The 18,048-nt window shown below is 40.5% G+C and overlaps 1 protein-coding gene across 3 annotated transcripts in view; it reads left to right on the top strand.

The window, feature by feature from the left end:
- SNTG1 (syntrophin gamma 1) overlaps positions 1-18,048 on the top strand; it is a 224,270-nt gene that overhangs the window by 81,754 nt on the left and 124,468 nt on the right. For 2 of the 3 annotated variants that reach the window (XM_081874379.1, XM_081874378.1), the window contains exon 3: positions 1,393-1,525. The exons of the other annotated variant lie outside the window; for it this stretch is intronic. The gene's annotated coding sequence lies outside the window, so the exon portion shown is untranslated. The remainder of the gene's footprint in view (positions 1-1,392; positions 1,526-18,048) is intronic. 3 annotated transcript variants of the gene reach the window in all.

Raw genomic sequence — 18,048 nt, 5'->3', positions numbered from 1 at the left:
GATATGCTTCCCTTTATTACACAGGGTTGCAATTCCAGTGTGCTCTTTACAAGGAAGCATTCTAGCTTCCCCCTTCAAGAGGTAGGCTTCACACTCTCCAAAATTACCCCTGGAGGCAAGCCTGAAGGTGCAAATGGCTGTTGTCAGAAGGAATTGCTGCCCATTTCTTGATGCATAAGTGGAGTCGGTTTCTATTACCACACAGCAGTGGGGTTAGATCTCACCCACAGTACACAGTGGCATGCTGTTGAAAACATAACTTTTCACCATTGAAAAGTGTTGTGCTTGAGGTGATTCCTAGTGATAATGAAATCTCAGTTTGTAGCTTCAAGGAGGTTTCCTCTTCCATATTTTAATTATGAAACATATCAAGAATGCCTTAACGGCTGCTGAAGTCTAGGCAGCGATGTTAAGTGTTCATACAAAGGGAAACGAATTCAGTAAAATCAGTGCAGTAGAAACTGGATTCTAAAAGAACTATTTAAAACCAGAGAAATGAACTTCATGTGCTAATAGCTGTCTTGGCCTTCAGTGCCAGATGATGAACTTCAACTCCCAGCTCTGTTTTTGCCAAAGCCTTTAATGTGTAAATCAGATCAGTACATAGGGAAGGCACAGGTGAAAAGGTGCAGGAGGTACAGAGGTATAATAGACACCTGACTAAGCACAAGCTAAGACATTGATCCAACAATCAATGCACTCCCTGCACATTTTCTTTTTGAAGAGTGGAGCGGTCATAGCACCTCCCATTCCTCCTCAGACTCTCACCATCCTCTCCATGGCATCTCCATGGGACTCGTGACACTAGCAGTTTTATGATTATTTTCGAGGCACTTTAGAACCATTTCTTGGAAGAATTTTTTAAAAGCTCCTTTCTGCTTGTTGATGCATGCTTCTTATAATGGCAATTCAGATACACTGGAAAATTTCTAGTATTGAAAGAGAATACCATATTTTTTGCTTTATAAGACTCACTTTTTCCCTAATAAAAAGTAAGGGGAAATGTGTGTGCGTATTATGGAATGAATGCAGGCTGCGCAGCTATCACAGAAGCCAGAACAGCAAGAGGGATTGCTGCTTTCACTGCGTGGCGATCCCTCTTGCTGTTCTGGCTTCTGAGATTCAGAATTTTTTTTCTTCTTGTTTTCCTCCTCCAAAAACTAGGTGCGCCTTATGGTCTGGTGAGTCTTATAGAGCAAAAAATACGGTATGTGATAGAAAAAATACGTGTGGCCATTATTTAGTTGCAAAGCAAAATACTATATTTGTCCCATATACTGTCTGCCAATTCCCCTGGTTTTCCTGCAATCTTTGTTCTAGGATGCATGCCTCTGATTAAGCACACTAGAACTCTTTCAGGCTCTGACTTTACTGTCTTCCTTCTGTTCACAGTGGCAATTAAAGTCGGCCGTGACATTTTGGGTATCGGCAAGGGGAGCCTTGGTTTCTGGGACTGGAAGTAGAGTCTTGTCAATGTCACTACTCGCCCTTGGAACTCTCTTCTCTTCGTCCAAGGAAGTGTTTAGTGAGTTATATTGATTTTTCTCCTAATGTCTACTGATTTAATTGATGTTTATCCTGCCTCATTTTCATGTTGTTGTTATTTTTTGAAAAATGCATCTTATTGCTGTTTTATTGTTTTATACATTTTTTTTTACTTGTGCATTGAGCATTATTTGGTCAAAAGACAAGGTTGATATTTAACCAATAAATTATAACAAAATGCTCAGTCACAATTTGGAATAGGCATTCATTTGTCACTAGAGATGTGAAAGAAGCAGTGTTGGGGTTTTAGTGAACTTGTACAAATTCATAGGGAGATCAACCCCTTGTGGATTTTTAGCTGGCATATTTTGGGGATTTGCCTGGTTTCTTCCATCACCATGTAGCTCTTTAGACCAAACTGCAACTACAACAATTTTTTAAAAAGAAAATCAATACTTACTTGCTTGAATTCTTCTTTGCTGTATTTATGCCTTTTCTTTTATGGATGCCAGTTGGATTCTTGGAAATATCACTGGCCTCAAGCTGTTGCAGGCTTGAGTCATCGATAGAACTGTGGAGAGTCTTGGGAGAATGTGTATATGTGTGTGACTCTGTGTGCATGAGCACTGCAACAACAATGCAAAGCTTATGGTGTGGCCTTTGGAATTCATTTAATTTTAAGAAGCCTTAGGGAGATAACTGCTTCCTGAATAAGCTCCAGCAGGTACCATTAAGTTCTGAGCAACTGTGCTAACCAGCCAGTCAAGATTCACAGTTTATTCCCACTCCCACACAAATAATCCTGAAATAAAGACTTGCACTGAAAGAAAGAGCAGGAAATCTAAAATAAAATCTAAATTAAACACTGATAAAGATGAATGAGTGGTATGTGTAATCCCTAGCTGATAACAACCCAGAAGCAGTATTCCATGGAAATTGTCCAAGTGATACAATGCTGTACAGAAATAAAATAAAGAATAGGAATAGTTATTCTACTCCTTCTCCCTTCACAATTTTTTTTACACAAATAACAGGATCACAGAATTTTTGAATTGCAAGAGATCCCAAAGGTCATCTAGTCCAACCCCTGCAATGCAGGAATCTCAGCTAAAGTATCCATGACAGATGGCCATCCAACCTCTGCTTGAAAACCTCTGGTGAAAGAAGACCCTCCACCTTCTGAAGTAGTCCATTCTATAGTCAAACAGCTCTTGCCACCATAAAGTTCTTCCCAATGTTTAGTTGTAATCTCCTTTCTTGTAATGTTGGTTCAGGTCTTACCCTGTGGAGCAGCAAAAAACAAGCTTGTTCCATCTTCCATGTGACAACCCTTCAGATATTTGAAGATGACACTTTTATTTCCAGTCATTAGCGTGTGGTAGTTACTTAATACACTATGATAATTGTACTTGGTGCAAACGAAATGCACAAATACAACACATTTACTTAAATAAGGTGCGCTTATTTAAGTAAATGCTTTCATTTGCTCATACCTAATCTCCTGAGTACCAAATGCCAGTAGATAACAGCATGCTGATTAAACACAAAAGGTCTGATTTAGGGGCAAATTTGTATAATAGACCTGAGATGTGTTTGAGATTATTATTTTATCAGCAACTTCCCCCAGCACATTCTCCAACTGCTGCTAAGCAAACTTGCATACCTAGGCAGTTCTCTTGCATAAATGATGCTATAGTTTTATATAAATCCCATAGATTTATGACTAATGTTTCAAACAAAACATACAGATTTCCAATGTTCAGAGGTCAGATTTTTTCTTAAAAATGAACAAACATATGGCTTATTAAATTAATCTCCCCCAAGTTCTTAAATAAAAGCAGTGGTTGAAAACATGTCTGTTGGTAGCTAACTATAGTCACATCTTTTCACAGCACACATGCAAAGAAAAACGGAAGTTTTCAAACAAATATTATTGTTTCTCTGGAGAGGTTAGAGAGGATTCAAGAAGGCTAATCAACGCACAACTCCCTCCTTCCCAAAAAAGTTGCTTTCATATTTCTAGTGGAGAACCAGTATGAATTCATAGAGAGGGTGTTAACTCTCATCTGATGCTTAACTGACATTTTAACATAGCACACAAACACTTCAAAGAAATAAAAATATCTTACATACTTTTAATAGCTTTGTAAACTTCAGAGTCTCAAAAGGCAGTGGCAGAGGAAGGTGGATGTGGTCCGTCCCGGGTGCCATCCCTGAGGGGGGTGACATTGCCGTGCCGCCGCCCCCATGCCTCTGCTTGCCATTTGCGGCACCCCCCATGGGACGCTGCTCGCCGTTTGCGGCACCCCCCTGTGACGCTGCTCATGGCACCCCCCGGGGGGGGCACTTGCCCCACCCCTGTGGGCCGCTTGCCCTGCCCCCCAGGTGTATGCCGCTCCGGCTGCCGGAGCACCTAGCTCTGCCTCTGTCGGAAGGAAGGGAATGCCACAGACTCCTGTAGTTATCCAATTTACACTCTGATCTTTTGCTAACTTTGAAATATTAGGTAAATATATGCTGTTGGCATCCATCTGTCTTATGCATCTTTGGGGGTAAAGTCAAACCATTGGAGAGTTACAGCACCAGCTGTGGCTGTATGGGAGAGACATATGGAGACATATGGGAGAGACATGTTTTATTGAAGGTGGGGCAGATGAAGGTTTTGCTGCTAAAGGTGCACCATGGCATTCTTTCTCTCTGCACTTCTCCCAGCAGCCCTTCATCCTCAGGTCACTGCTATGGATCCATGACCTGTCTCTCTGTCACTAGACACTGATAATCTGCATCTTTGTAACACACAGGTGGTCTTCTCAACAGGCCTAGTGCCTGAAGCCAGCTCCGTGTAGAGCACATCCTTGAGGATCCTGCCATCTTGCATTGTATGTACAGACCAAAACAGTGTAGATGATACTGAGACAGAAGTGTGAACATGCTGGGGATGTGGGCTTAGGGAGAGCACATATTTGTTTGGTCAAATCTCTGTCCTACCATGTGGTGCCCAAAATCTTCTTGACAAGGCACATATGTAAAGCATTAAGGCATTGCTCCTGGCAGATGTAAGTTGCCCATGACTCATTTCCATAAAACAGAGTGCTCAACGCGCAGACCTTCATCTTGGTATTGGTCATTTGCATCACATTCTGCCATACTCTTTTGGAGAGGCAAGCCATTGCCATAGTTGCCTTGCTAATATGCTTGTCCAGCTCAGCATCAATGGAAAGTTTACTGGTTATTGTGTGACCGCAGCTCCATGCTGACAGCTTCTAGGGGCCACAGGTGAGAGTGTAGGGAGGGGACCAAAGGTGGATGAACTACTTCCAAGGGAGTACGACATATCCCCATCAGAGGTACTGCTCCTCTCCAAACACACCATACTAGTATAACATAGGAAAAAGACTGCCTTTGTGAACCCCTGGAAAGCTGCTGTCAATCAGTCAGCAGAGTGTTGGCACTTACCTGACCTCCCATCATAGGCAATGCTGTGACTTCCCAGGAAGGAGAGGTAGCAGCAAGGTCAGCAGGGCACAAATCCACCGGCAGAACCAAACTGGTGTTCTCACACCAGCACACTGACCTTTCTACTGCCTCCCTCTCTCCCTCTCAGGAATCCACAATGATGGGGATGGGAAGTCAGGTAAGTGCTGATGCCTCACAGACCACTATTGCAGTCTGTGGAGAAAGTACAGTGGTACCTTGGGTTACAGATGCTTTGGGTTACAGACTCTTCAGATTACAGACTCCGCTAACCCAGAAATAGTACCTCGGGTTAAGAACTTTGCTTCAGCATGAGAACAGAAATCACATGGCAGCAGCACGGCGGCAGCGGGAGGCCCCATTAGGTAAAGTGTTACCTCAGGTTAAGAACAGTTTCAGCTTAAGAACAGACCTCCAGAATGAATTAAGTTCTTAAACCCAAGGTACCACTGTACTGAGGTAGATGTACCAATGTTCTGACTCAGTATAAGGCAGGTTCCTTGTGTTCCCCAAATCCACCTGTGTGAAGTGCTTGTTGTCACAACAGCCTGCCAGTCGTGAAGCCAAAGCTGCATTCCATCCAAACCAACGTCTTGTCTGTGCAGAGTGCTGATTGGTTGGCCTTCATGGTGGTTACAAAGCTACTACTTTACTTGCTCAGGCTTCATGCAGGCATAGTTTTTGATTGCTTGTGGAAAGCCCTTGGGAGAAGGTGACTTAAACAGCTGTAAGGAGGTGGGGACTTTCAGTCTCGCAACTGATCCATGGGGCAAGACCTACTGGGGATATGCTGCTGTGCTCCTTAGGACTGGCACTCATACAGATCTGTGAAGATTGTGTTTTTGCTAACTCTGAACAGTGTGATTTACAGCCAGCTCACTCGCTGACACCTGTTCCTGCTCTTTGAAGGCTATATTTTGTCTCAGCTCTTTGCCTCTGTTAGCTTTTCTCCTTTCTTCATAGAACCTTTCCACTTTTTAAATTCAATTTTTATATTTATTCACTTTGTAATTTCCCCTTCCTCCCAGTGAAGCCCAGGGTGGCATGAAGGTTCAGCTTCCAGTGTAATTCATTCTCAAACCACCCACCACTCTTGCCTTTCTGCATTGTCAGTGCATGAGAAAGTTTTGTTTTCTGTGTCATCTCTGGAGGATTCCCATGGCTTCATAAGATGCTCACAAAGGAGAGAAATATGCTGAGCAAAATCTGCATTTCACCCATATGAGTTCTCTTAAATGACACAGGAAATGATGTGGATTTCATTCTGTTTTCAGATGATCCAGTAACTCACAAACATAATAGCATCACAAATTACTTCTCTGCAGTTGGCACCTAGCTTACATTCTCCTTACACATCTTTGCTGCCTATTTCATTTCTATATTTCATTAGGGAAAGAACTGTAGCTGTGCAGCAAACATCAGCAGGGTGGATGAATTGTGATTCCTTCTCATACCTGGCTACCTTCATCATAGTCTTTTGAGTCCTTTTGTCTTATCCCCTTTAATGCCTCCTTTGTCAGTTCTGCCAAATGAATGGATCTTTCAGCCTGGTCATTAGAGTCAAGCCCAGATTCTACTTAATGGAGCCAGCTTCATCCCTCTGATCTTTCTCTCAAGCCTCAGTTCTTTCATGTGTTAAAGGAAGCTTGTGAAGTGAGCAGGCTAAGAAGCAGGAAATCCTGTTGAGGCTAGGATCAAGCCAGCAGAGTGTCAAGGCCACTGGAAACAAATGACCACATTTAAAAGATTAAACATGGTTCAGATTTCTTTCAGGGTTTTGTAAAAGATGGTGCAGGGCCAGTTCAAGCAAAACAGGAAGCAAGCAAGCCTGTGGCAATGATACTGCAGGTGGACATTTGCTCGGAAGAGAGACTTCTCAGCAGTGAAGCAATATGGGAAAGATGTGGGATGATTTCTAGATGTTATAGACTCAGGGCCAAACTACATCTTGCACTTGCTTGCGTGTGTGGACTGTTAATGCACATAGGGAGAGGAGAGTTACCCCATTCATCCCAAGCTGTGACCCCCAAAAAGAATCTTCCCCCACTCTTCAGTATGGCTATGAGAGCTTTTTTAAAACAACAACAGCAATTTTTCTAAACCTTGTAGTTCTGGGCAGATTTTTATCACAATTGCAGTTAGGGAGGAAAGGGAGTAAACCTCCAGTCCCCATTGTGATCTCTAAAACAATCACCACCATCCATTTACCTTTCCTAACTATCATTATCATTATCATTATGCATTGAGCATAGCATGGTTTGGCCCTTATTAGTGAATTTTATGTTATGGGTGATAGTCAACCAAGTTTTGAAACTGATGAATATGTTTAAGTCAGGTCCATTAATTTCAGTAAGTTTACTAGATGGCTAAAACTTAGATGACTACCACTCTAAGTTAATCATACTTGGTCCCGTTTGAAATCAGTGTTGCGAGTTGACTATGACTATTTTAAGTGATTTCAATAGGAACTAAGTGTACCTATGTGACATACAATCTTTAATGGCTTAGTTCAGTTGTCACACTAAACCAGCCTCTTTGCTCCTCCCTGGTCCTCCTGCTGCTTTGCTGCACTGATGATCTAAGCCATGGTTGGCCAGAAAAATCATGAACCATAAACCACAGGAGAAACCTTTGTTAAAGCTTCTGGTTCATGTACAGATAGATAAGCCACCAGCCTGGATGTGGACAATGCTTTAGCACAATTCAGCACCACAGCAGAATGACAGAGGATGTAATCTCCTCCCTGGAGCCTGCACACTGACATCGTCATACTAAGCCATAGATCGGTATAACAGGACATATGAACCAAGCCAACATCTAGCACATAGCTACTTTGCTTGTTTTACTTCTATAAATTATAGGCATGCAGGAGGCGTGGCAATCCTTTTTGGAAGTGCAGTGTACTAGAAAGGACAAATGAAAATCTCCTTTATTGCTAGAGTTCTTGGGAAAAGCTTCCTGCTGGTGTCAATTGAAAGCTTTCCCCCTAAGCATTCTAGCTGTGTCAGAATGGGCAGCCAGCCAGTTTCGATTCTGATCACAATTTGAAGAGAAGAGATAAGTCTCCCCTCCCTCTGTACCGCATTCCTTGTAAGGTATGCCCCCTACTTCATGACTGTAGTTCATAAAAAAAATGAAGAAGTGGAGGCAAAGAACTACTCATTAAGCATAGCATGTAGTTTGGTCCTCAGTCTTGATCCAACCCTGTGGTTTTGAATCTATAATTCAGATTTCTTGCCACATGAGTAAATTCAGCAGGACTAATTGGTAATCTACTCCCCCTTCTTCACGCACAAGTGCTAAAGAGTCATCCAAGCACCGCTATCATTTATCATGCAAAGCTTTTAATATCTCAGCCACATAAACAGAGAGGTAAACAACAAGGCAATGGGGCACTTCCGAGGGTTGATATTTGAAGTTAATAATTAACTTGCATCTTGTAAGGAAGACAAAATGAACAGAAACAGCCTTTTGCCACTTGGCATATATGCACTTCCTCACTTGACTGATGCTAGAATAATTACAAGGAATGCTGTTGCTTTTTCTGCAGAGAAACTTGTCAGTTTCATATAAGTGAGCAAAAGAAATATACTGTTGTACTTTGGTTCTCGAATGCCTTAAGACTTGAATGTTTTGGCTCCCGAATGCCGCAAACCCGGAAATAAGTGTTCTGGTTTGCAAACTTTTTCTGATTGAGTGCAAGAAGCTCCTGCAGCCAATTGGAAGCTGCGCCTTGGTTTTTGAATGTTTTTGGAAGACAAATGAACTTCCAAAAAGGATTCCTCTCAAGAACCAAGATAAGACTGTATAGGTAAATTCCTGACTGGCTTACTGTAATGTGCTCTATGCAGGGCTACCCTTCAGTATAACTTGGAAGCTGCAACTAGTCTAGAATATGAATGGCAGAACATTGAGTGGTACAACCAGAAGGGACCACAAGAGATCAGTCCTGAAGAATATGTGGTTCACTTGCCAACATGCTTCCAGGCCCAGTTAGAGTGCTAACACTGACACATAAAGCCCTGAACAACTTGGGTCCCAAATAGCTGAATGAACATCTTATTCTCTTCTAACCTGGTTATGTATTAAGATCAACCAGGGAGGCTGTTTATATGGTTCCACAGGCAAGGGGAGTGAGTGGTGTGGTGTGAGAAATGGTTAATCTTAAAACTGGTTTATGGTAGATGTTTGGTATCTTGATGTAACCTGCCCTGGCAGTAGTCTGGTGGGTGGTGGGTTTATAAATTGAAATATACATTTTAAAAAACACACCATTTATCACAGTGAGCAAATGCTTCCAAGAGCTTAAAAAACACAAAAAGACACAAAATTGGATTCAGCATAATTCAGCTACACTTCATAATTTACCAGTTGTTAAGTTATAATGCAAGGTCTAATATATTTTAATATAATTTCCCAGGCATAATTACTATGTATAGGCATGCATGAAATATTACCCACTATAATATGTAAATACACTTAAATTTAATTAGTTAATTTGGTTGAATTCCAGACAGTTCATCAGCTAAAACATATTTAATTGGTTGGCAACTCTAGTACTTAAGCTTCTGTATGCTTAAGTTTAAACAAATTTATGGTTTAAAAGAGTGGCTTATTTAACCTTTTAAGTCGGCAATTCCTTCACCTATCTTGACATGACATTTTAGAGTAGTGCACTCATATTATCCACTTAGTAAAATCTACCGTGGAAGCTAAATATCCATAGTAGTCGTAAGACTGGGTGATTGACAGACCAGTCCAACCTCCATTCAGTTGTGCTGGAGAGAATTTGGGTGAGGTAGAGGTGTCCCTCCCCCCAGCTCCACCAGCTGTGCTAGACTCCACCACCATGAAGCACTTAGCTACGTACATAAACCACAGGTAGGAAGAAGCTACTTCTAGTGATGTCTCTGCCTGCGGTAGCTAGTATATGAAGCAGAATGTTTTGGAGCTGGGCCAGTTGAGGACCAGAAGAATCCCAACCCAATCCAACTGCTGTCAGTGGGTTTGTTAAATAAATGAACATAATAAAATATATGGCTTTGGTAAGACATCACTGCTGAAAGCACAATACAGCACAATACGGTACTATAGAAGGAATAATGTTTGGAGTTTCAGTTCATTTAAAACAGAGGCCTGGTAAGAGGGAGAGATAATATTTGGTAATAAGAGATCATTCTGACAAATTGCCAGCAAGGAGGAAAAATAGTTGAATTTCTTTGTTTAAATGGTCATGTCTCAAGATTTTGGATTGGATTATTCAATGGAGGTGTATGAGGTAGACACATAAGCAAAAAATGACGTATGCTACACTGAAAGTCCAGAGTTATGAAATGTTAGCATTATCGGTGATTGCTGACAAGCATCTACAGCACATAATGCCAATTTTGAATGTTGGCCTTTATTTTTAACAGGAATATATATAAAGTACAGTTTGAGCCAGATGCATTCATTCATTCATTCATTCATTCATTCAATTTATATCCCATCCTTTCTCTCAATGGAGCCCAGGGCAGCAAACCCATCAATAAGACATATATATGTGTATTTAAAAACAACTGAAAACAGTTCTAAAAACAGTCATCTTGAGGCATCTAATCATAAGCCTGCATTTTTTATCAAAGCTTATATGTTTGATCAGGGCTTGTATTTTAAAATGAGCTTAAAGATTTTCAAATGTTTCATGCCAGGCAGAAGACCAGCTGCCTAAAAGAACCTTGGCAAGATGTTTTTCCTCCTAGGCAAGCCCCCCCCCCCTGATTTATAGCAGAAAACAATTCTCAAAGTCGTAAAAAGGGAATTACAGGCTGAGAGCCAAGGTTACACTGACCCTACAAATTAAGGGTTGGTAAATAGTAAAATGAGCCATATCTTCTTCCTAAGGTTAAAAAGGCCAAGAGCAAATGGAAAAGAAAGCAACTGGCTGGAAGGGGAGTGTAAACAGAAGAAGAGGCTTTTTTCCCCTCTTTTATTTTGAGGCTGTAAACTGTTCCTTTTCACTTTGAGAAGGTTTATTCTTTTAAAAGGCTACCTATGATAATGTATGAAATATATTAGCTTAAATGTAATTATGCAAAGGATCTAGAAAGAAAGAAATGTTAAATTCTTATTTCATAGAGTCATATTGCAATAGGAGACCAGAGGGGCAAATGAGCCCAGCCTCCTGCCAGACAGGAGACGCCATCGAGCACTCCAGATATATGGTTGTCAGGCCTTTTGTTTAGAGACCTCCAAATGAAGGAGATCTTTCAATGATGATGTGAACTCAAGATCCTTGAAGATAAAAAGTTAAGATTAACCATCTGTTTTGGAAGGCAATAGGGCAAGGAGGGCAAGAGGTGAGCTGGTAATTAAGATTCCTTGTTGAGACACATGTAAGATATATTACTACTTATTTGTCATTTATAGATATAAGAATATATAGCTCTTTGTGTCCCATAAAAGGACAAAAGGAAATGGGTGTATCTTTTGTGATTGGTTCTAGCCAATAGGAATTTCAACCAGGCTGATTGGACAGAGGCAGCCACAGGAGGAGCAAGGGGGCTGGATTAAGGAAATATAAGTGCTGGCCAGAATGGCAGGAGGCCAGGCCAGAGCTTGGTAACCATATACCACTGTGCCTCTCATTTATTTGTCTGACAAATAAATTACTATTTTAATTTCTCTATTGCTGCGTTGAATATTTCATTCCAGCTAAGCGTTAACCACAAGCAGGGTGCTACAATCTCAGGGTTGGAAGGAACAGTGCTTTTCATCCATCACGTGCCTGGGTAAAGAGGAATGTTTTTCAGTTTATACTGCCAGTCAGTGACGAGAGTGGCAGGCACACCTCACGAGGGAGGGCAATCCACAAACCGCCACTGAAAAGGCCCTACAGGTCAATGCTAGGCAAGCTGCCTTTTTTCAAACCATTCAGATAACCAGGCATTTAACTAAAGTAATATTTTAAACTGAGATTAATATTAATAACTATTCCACATGAGAAACCAAGCAGATTTGTTGCTTTGTTTTGAGTACCGAAATTTCAAAAATGTGGTGTTGGGCAATGTGAGCAAAAGCAGCCAACGGCCAATTGCTTATGTCAATTTATTTTGCTTGATTGATTGTGACGGGGAGGGGATGCTAGTGGATTTCCCCCCCCCCTTGAAGGCTGTAGTACAGTTAGTACTTAGTGACAGGATCCTGACTAAATGAACCAGTTATCTTGCCCAGTATGGCAATTCCTGTCTTTAATAATGAAGTTTTCAATTGGTTGCTTATCTCAAGAGCCATATGGTTTGGAGGTAGGGAAATTATTCATGGAGAAAGACACATGGAGAAAGCTTAAATAAGATTGCTACTCTGCTAGCTAATTTCCTGTGTCACTTGGTAAAGGAGATGAAAACTCCTAGCTAGCTTGCCGAAGTGTGGGTGGAACCACCCTTGAATGCATCAGAGCCACTTCTGTTGCAATAAATAAAAAAAAGATAAAATCCCAAGCAGGATTCCTTCCGACAAATGCTGCGGTCTGTGTTGAAAAAGAAAATTAAATGAAAGATGGATGACTGAAACTAATATGGCACTTTAGCCTCCAGGGCATAGTACCAATTGTACGAGGTGTACTGTACTGTAATTAAAAGCACAGACAACATCTCAGCAAATGGAAAAAGAATTGTGTTTTTTAGGGCAAGAATTATTGTACGTGTAACTCTTCGCTAAAGTTAGAATGCAGTTGGAATTCACTTTTGAACATTACTGTCACCAAGAGTGCTACTTTTTTAGAGTTTATATAAAGTATTTTTTTAAAAATGCATTAAATGTGTGATGTAATTGGGAACCTATGGAGGCTCCATGTACGCCGTGGGGTGACTGATAGACTTATTATTTATTATTTATTGTATTTGAACAATGCAACTAACACTAAATGAAAGCCAAAATAAAAACAAGGCTGAGCTGGGGGTTGGGGACTTAATGCTGGCTGAGCCAGCTAAACTAGAGATCCACTGTATCCTAAGTTGCTCATCCTGGCGGATCTTGTTATAGGATTGCCCTGTGAGTTACTTCAGCATTAACACCATTGCTCAATCAAATACAAAACGTGCTCTAAAAAATAAACTGAAAAATAATACTTTTGTTAAACCTCTTTGCAGTTTCCCTTTCAGTGTAAAATCTTTTTAATTTTTTTTTTAAATAATTTTTATTCATTTTTCAAACACATAATAAGAACAAACAAAACACAAGACAAAAACATACAAAACATTAAAAAAAAAGTAAAATCTTTTTAATCTTCTAGTCAGATTCAGATACCAAAGTTTCTGCTAACCAGAAGATACATTGCGATTCTAACATCACAGGAAATAAGAAAACAGATGTTCTTCCAACATACTGAATCCAAACCTAAGAGCTTTGATAGCTCTCAGAAAGAGACAAAACACTTTGAACCTGATTGAGTTGGATTACTTAAGAACACCTTGTAAGCACAGTGAGAGGGTTTGCCAGGGTTCTGTAGACCATGTAAGCAGGAACAGAAATTCATACTACAAAAGGGGAAAAGGTGCAACTCAAGCTTGTTAAGCGCAAAACAAGGCAAATGCCCACAAGGCTTCAGTCACAACAAATTGTCACAAGACTTTGGCCACAGTAGTAGATATAATTACTGTTCAAAGATGGCTCACTGCAGCTGAACTGCTTATTCGTTTTATTCATTTAGCAAAATGTATCTTTGTTTTATAACTCCCCTTTCTATCTTCCATCTTCTGTGCTTGCAAAAATTGGCCAATAACTTAATGATATGCTTACATTATTTATCTGATACCTACCTGGTGCGATACCTGCATAAAATGTATTTGTAAGCATCTGGGTGAAAAGAGCAAGGCTCCCTTAAAAGATGGACCAAAGCTGTGATTTTTAGCTTATTTTATTATTACCCATTTGTTACCCAGGTTGAAAATCCCCTCATTGTTCTCTTGGCATCTACCCCATAATATATCACACTTCTTCTTTTGCTTCCTCCAAATTCTGCTGTCTCTGCATGACCTTTCTTAATTTTCTTCCAATTCCAATTGCTCAGCTCTCCAATCTAGACATGAAGTTGCAGATTTCACCCATCTCTCTATTTTTGTTAACCACAGACATAAGCATAAACTTCATAGAGATTCAGAGCAAAGCTTTGCTCGTGTCAGTCTGTGTTTGTTCACGTCAAAAGCTTTGCTCATGTCAAAAGTTTCGCTCCTGTCAGGCTACCATGACCATGCCTTCACAGTGTCTGAGGTAGATATAGAATTTGTAATTCACCTTCCTATAAACTTCAAATTCAGTGATGTTTGCATGAACCCCAAACAATCACATATTCAGTGTGCTGAACTACATGCTCAGAAATATGTTATCTATCCACCCTGGGCCTTTAGGGCAAAATATTTCATTTTGTCTCCATCTTGTTTCCCATACTGTTCTGAATGTAGATAAAGCTGCTGGGTAAGGAGACTAGGCTATCGTAAATGTGCATATGATACCCAGGTGTAGTTATTTCTTTATTAAATTTCTATACCTCTGATTAAGAACTTAATTTGTTCTGGAGGTCCGTTCTTAACCTGAAACTGTTCTTAACCTTAGGTACCACTTTAGCTAATGGGGCCTCCCGCTGCCGCCGCACTACTGCCGCGTGATTTCTGTTCTCATCCTGAAGCAAAGTTCTTAACCTGAGGTACTATTTCTGGGTTAGAGGAGTCTGTAACCTGAAGCCTCTGTAACCTGAGGTACCACTGTACTGTCCATTATCTGAGGATCACAGGGTGGTTTTTGCTTACATTTTCTAATTCTGGTGAGGTAGGAAGTTCTAAATTGGTATTTGATGCCAGTTTTAAAGTGGATGGGGGTGAAAACACTGATGCCTAATTCAGACAAGGAGGAGGCATTTTTGTTGAAGGGTTCTGGAAGTCTTGGGAATAGCTGTTTGACCGGTTAAGATGGAGTTGCACACATTTGCAGCTTTCAGAAACACCTACATTTAGCCTAGATGGCCAGGTAGCACTGGGCGGCACTGCTTACCAGTCTCGGCACAGCTGGTTTGTCAGACATGTCCTTCGCTGGAGAAGCTGGGCATCTCTATGGCCATTCATACCTGACTTAATCACCCGAAGATTGGGTTTTTTGTTTAATTCAAGCCAGGAATTAATCTGGTGTGCAATGGAAGAGGTGTTAGGCTGAAGCATTCTTTCCCATTGTTCATTCCCAGTTTCCTAAACCATGGTTTATATGCATGGTTGATAAGATTGTCTGAACCTGAGTCAATGTGCAGTTAAGTACTCTTCTTCTAAACATGGTTAGGATCAGGAGGCTTGTGTTTCATGTCACAATTAGCTACAAGTGTTAAGACGGAGATGTCTGGCTTGATGATAGAAGTTGACCTTTCAGTATGAGCCTATGCTTTTCTTGTACAGAAAACCTTCTAGGTTCTCTCAGTTTCACAATTCAGGGGTTTTTCTTTGCAGACTAGCTTTGTGGCTGAAGTCTTGAAACTAAAAGAGGGCTGCCCAATGGCAGATGCTAAACTGACCTCTCACCATCTTCTTATTAAATTAACTGTATTCACAGGATGGTAAATTTATGTTATACCTCCCTCTTATGTTTTACAGTAAATATCAGTGTCTAAAGGCTATGAGACAGTCCGTGAGAAGAAAAAGCTATTTTCAGTATTAGCATAATGTTTTATTCTCTTCTTAAAAGAGATATTTTGAAAATAAAATATTGTTTGGCATGCACAGAAGAAAACCACAGCTAGTGACTAGGCAGTGAATTTACCTATGAGCTGGTGGGGAATGGTGGGATTTGAGGAAATAGTGCAAACCATAAGGAAAGATTGTAGGATGATAGAATCATAGAGTTGGAAGAGAACCTAAGGGCCATCTAGTCCAGACCTCTGCAATGCGGGAATCACTGACAGATGACCATCCATCCTTGGTTTAAAAACCTCAAAAGAAGCATCACCCACCACCTTCCGAATGATACAGACTGGTGTGTGTGTTCCTTAAATAACAGGTTATCTTTCTAGGTAGCTTTTCAGAGTCTGTGCAGTTCTGTTGTGTGTGTATTTTTTTAATTTAAATGGTCAGGTATTTCTTCACAAAGATAATGCCACCCTGGCATTGTTGGTTTAAAACTATCTAAAATATTCTATGATGATGTCTTGTTACATTTTCTGTGTATAGTTTGATGTGACATAATGAGGGCATATTTTAACTTTCATAAGGACTGTAAACTTCTTTAAAGTAAGTCTGGTAAACTCCTGATGTAACACTCTTCAACAATTTAAAACAATACAAATATGTTCCTTTTTAAAGTTGAATTAGCAGGAAATAAGTAATTGAATGAGAAGTTTTCAAGTATGTTCATAGCAGTAAAATCAACAAAAAAGACTGACAACCATATTAGCTTTTGTGGACTGGTGTCCACTTCATATTAATACTTATATTTTTCTTAACTCATTTGGAGGAATAGGAACAGCTTAACCGAGTTTAAGGTCATTAAAAATCAAGGATAGACAGTTTAAGATAAGTGCATGACTCAGAAATCCCATTCTTAAGCACACCTGACATTTGACTTGGGATTTTCTTATCAGTTGTCATTCCTACTCTCCTGTATGTGAAACCTTTGAGTTAAAGAAAGCCATGATGAAACAAAACTTGGGTGAGTGAAGGACAGCACAGTTGGACTATTAATTAGGCATCTAGCAAGCATTCAGTACAGGAGTGCTCAACTGGGCCAGCACCCCAGCTTGCATTGCTGCTGTGACCCAAGCTCAGTTCTGCTCACACTTGTCCAGTTCTTCTCTGCAAGTTGCCTCCTCTGGGGTAGAAAAAGAGGTTGAGGGAGGGACAGTGGGGAGCAGGCAGAAGAATGTCCAAACACAACAGCACTCCATAGGGGCCTATCAATCAGTCCCTGTAGGGGAAAAAATGTTTGGAAAGTATCCTTTCCCACCAGAGAGGATGTCTCTTCTGCTCTTGGGTGAGGGAGAAGGAGCAGTAGAAAGGAGGACAGTCATGGTACCCTCTGACCATCATATCAGTGCTTGGAGAAGCTCCCACCAGCATTTCCGAGCATTCAACTTTATTGCTCAAAGTGCATAATGAATTTGGGGGGCAAGCACAAAACTGTTTGCCCATTGCTACCATTAATATTCCTAACCGTGTGCATATTCTACCATTTGGGAAAGAAATGTGGAAGTGGCATTCTGCTCCAGTGAAGCCCCATGTGACCCAGACTGGTCACCCTTCACGGCAGATCTGAAAATTCAAAAGCTTGCAAATAGTGTTCTTACTTGTTTTATGTGAAGTGCAAATGTATTGTGTTGTCCTTGGAAGTAAGTAAGTAAGTAATTTTATTTACGGCCATAGGCATAAATTTTCCCTACGATCGAAAGGAGGTTGATGTTACGGTAGTTTTCCGGCTCCGTTGGAGAACCTTTTTTATGAATTGGTACTATAATGGCCTTCTTCCATATTTTGGGGATGAGGCCAGAAGCGTTGATTGCATCGAAGGTTTTGGCCACGTGGTTTTCCCCACGTGCACAAGTTGTTATTTATGTGTCGTTTTTACCTGTATGGGCCTTGGAACATCCAGGGGAGTTGCATAGTGAACTACATGCCATTTCTGTCTGATGCAGAATGGACAGGCATATGGTTCAATTACTTGTTTAATCGGGTAGCACTTTGACTGTTGATGCATCTGTAGATCATTTGAAGAAAACATATGCTTATGCAGATCCCTAGTTAAAAGGCCACTTGACGGTGCTAATCAAACTGTATTTAATGATAACTGTCTTGACAGAGATTTTTTTTTATTTATTGGTCTCTAGAAAGCTGGTAAATATCTAATTATGTCTATAGAATATGCATTTTATTAATATTTTTTCTACAAAGATGTTTTACTCAAGAATATTGGGAGAGGGAGTTTCAGGCAGATAAAAATATTTCACTGTGTTCTTGATTTAATTCTCTTTATTTCTCTCTCTCAAAGCAATACTTGTCTAGGTTCGTTTTTATTTATATTTGTTCAGTACTGTAAGGCAGGCATGGCCAAACTTGGGCCTCCAGATGTTTTGGGACTAAA

This window comes from Podarcis erhardii, assembly GCF_964252035.2.
Source record: "Podarcis erhardii genome assembly, chromosome: 8".
NCBI lineage: Eukaryota > Metazoa > Chordata > Lepidosauria > Squamata > Lacertidae > Podarcis > Podarcis erhardii.
Note: the sequence above shows the minus strand (reverse complement) of the source record. Positions and strands in the feature narration are given on the sequence as shown.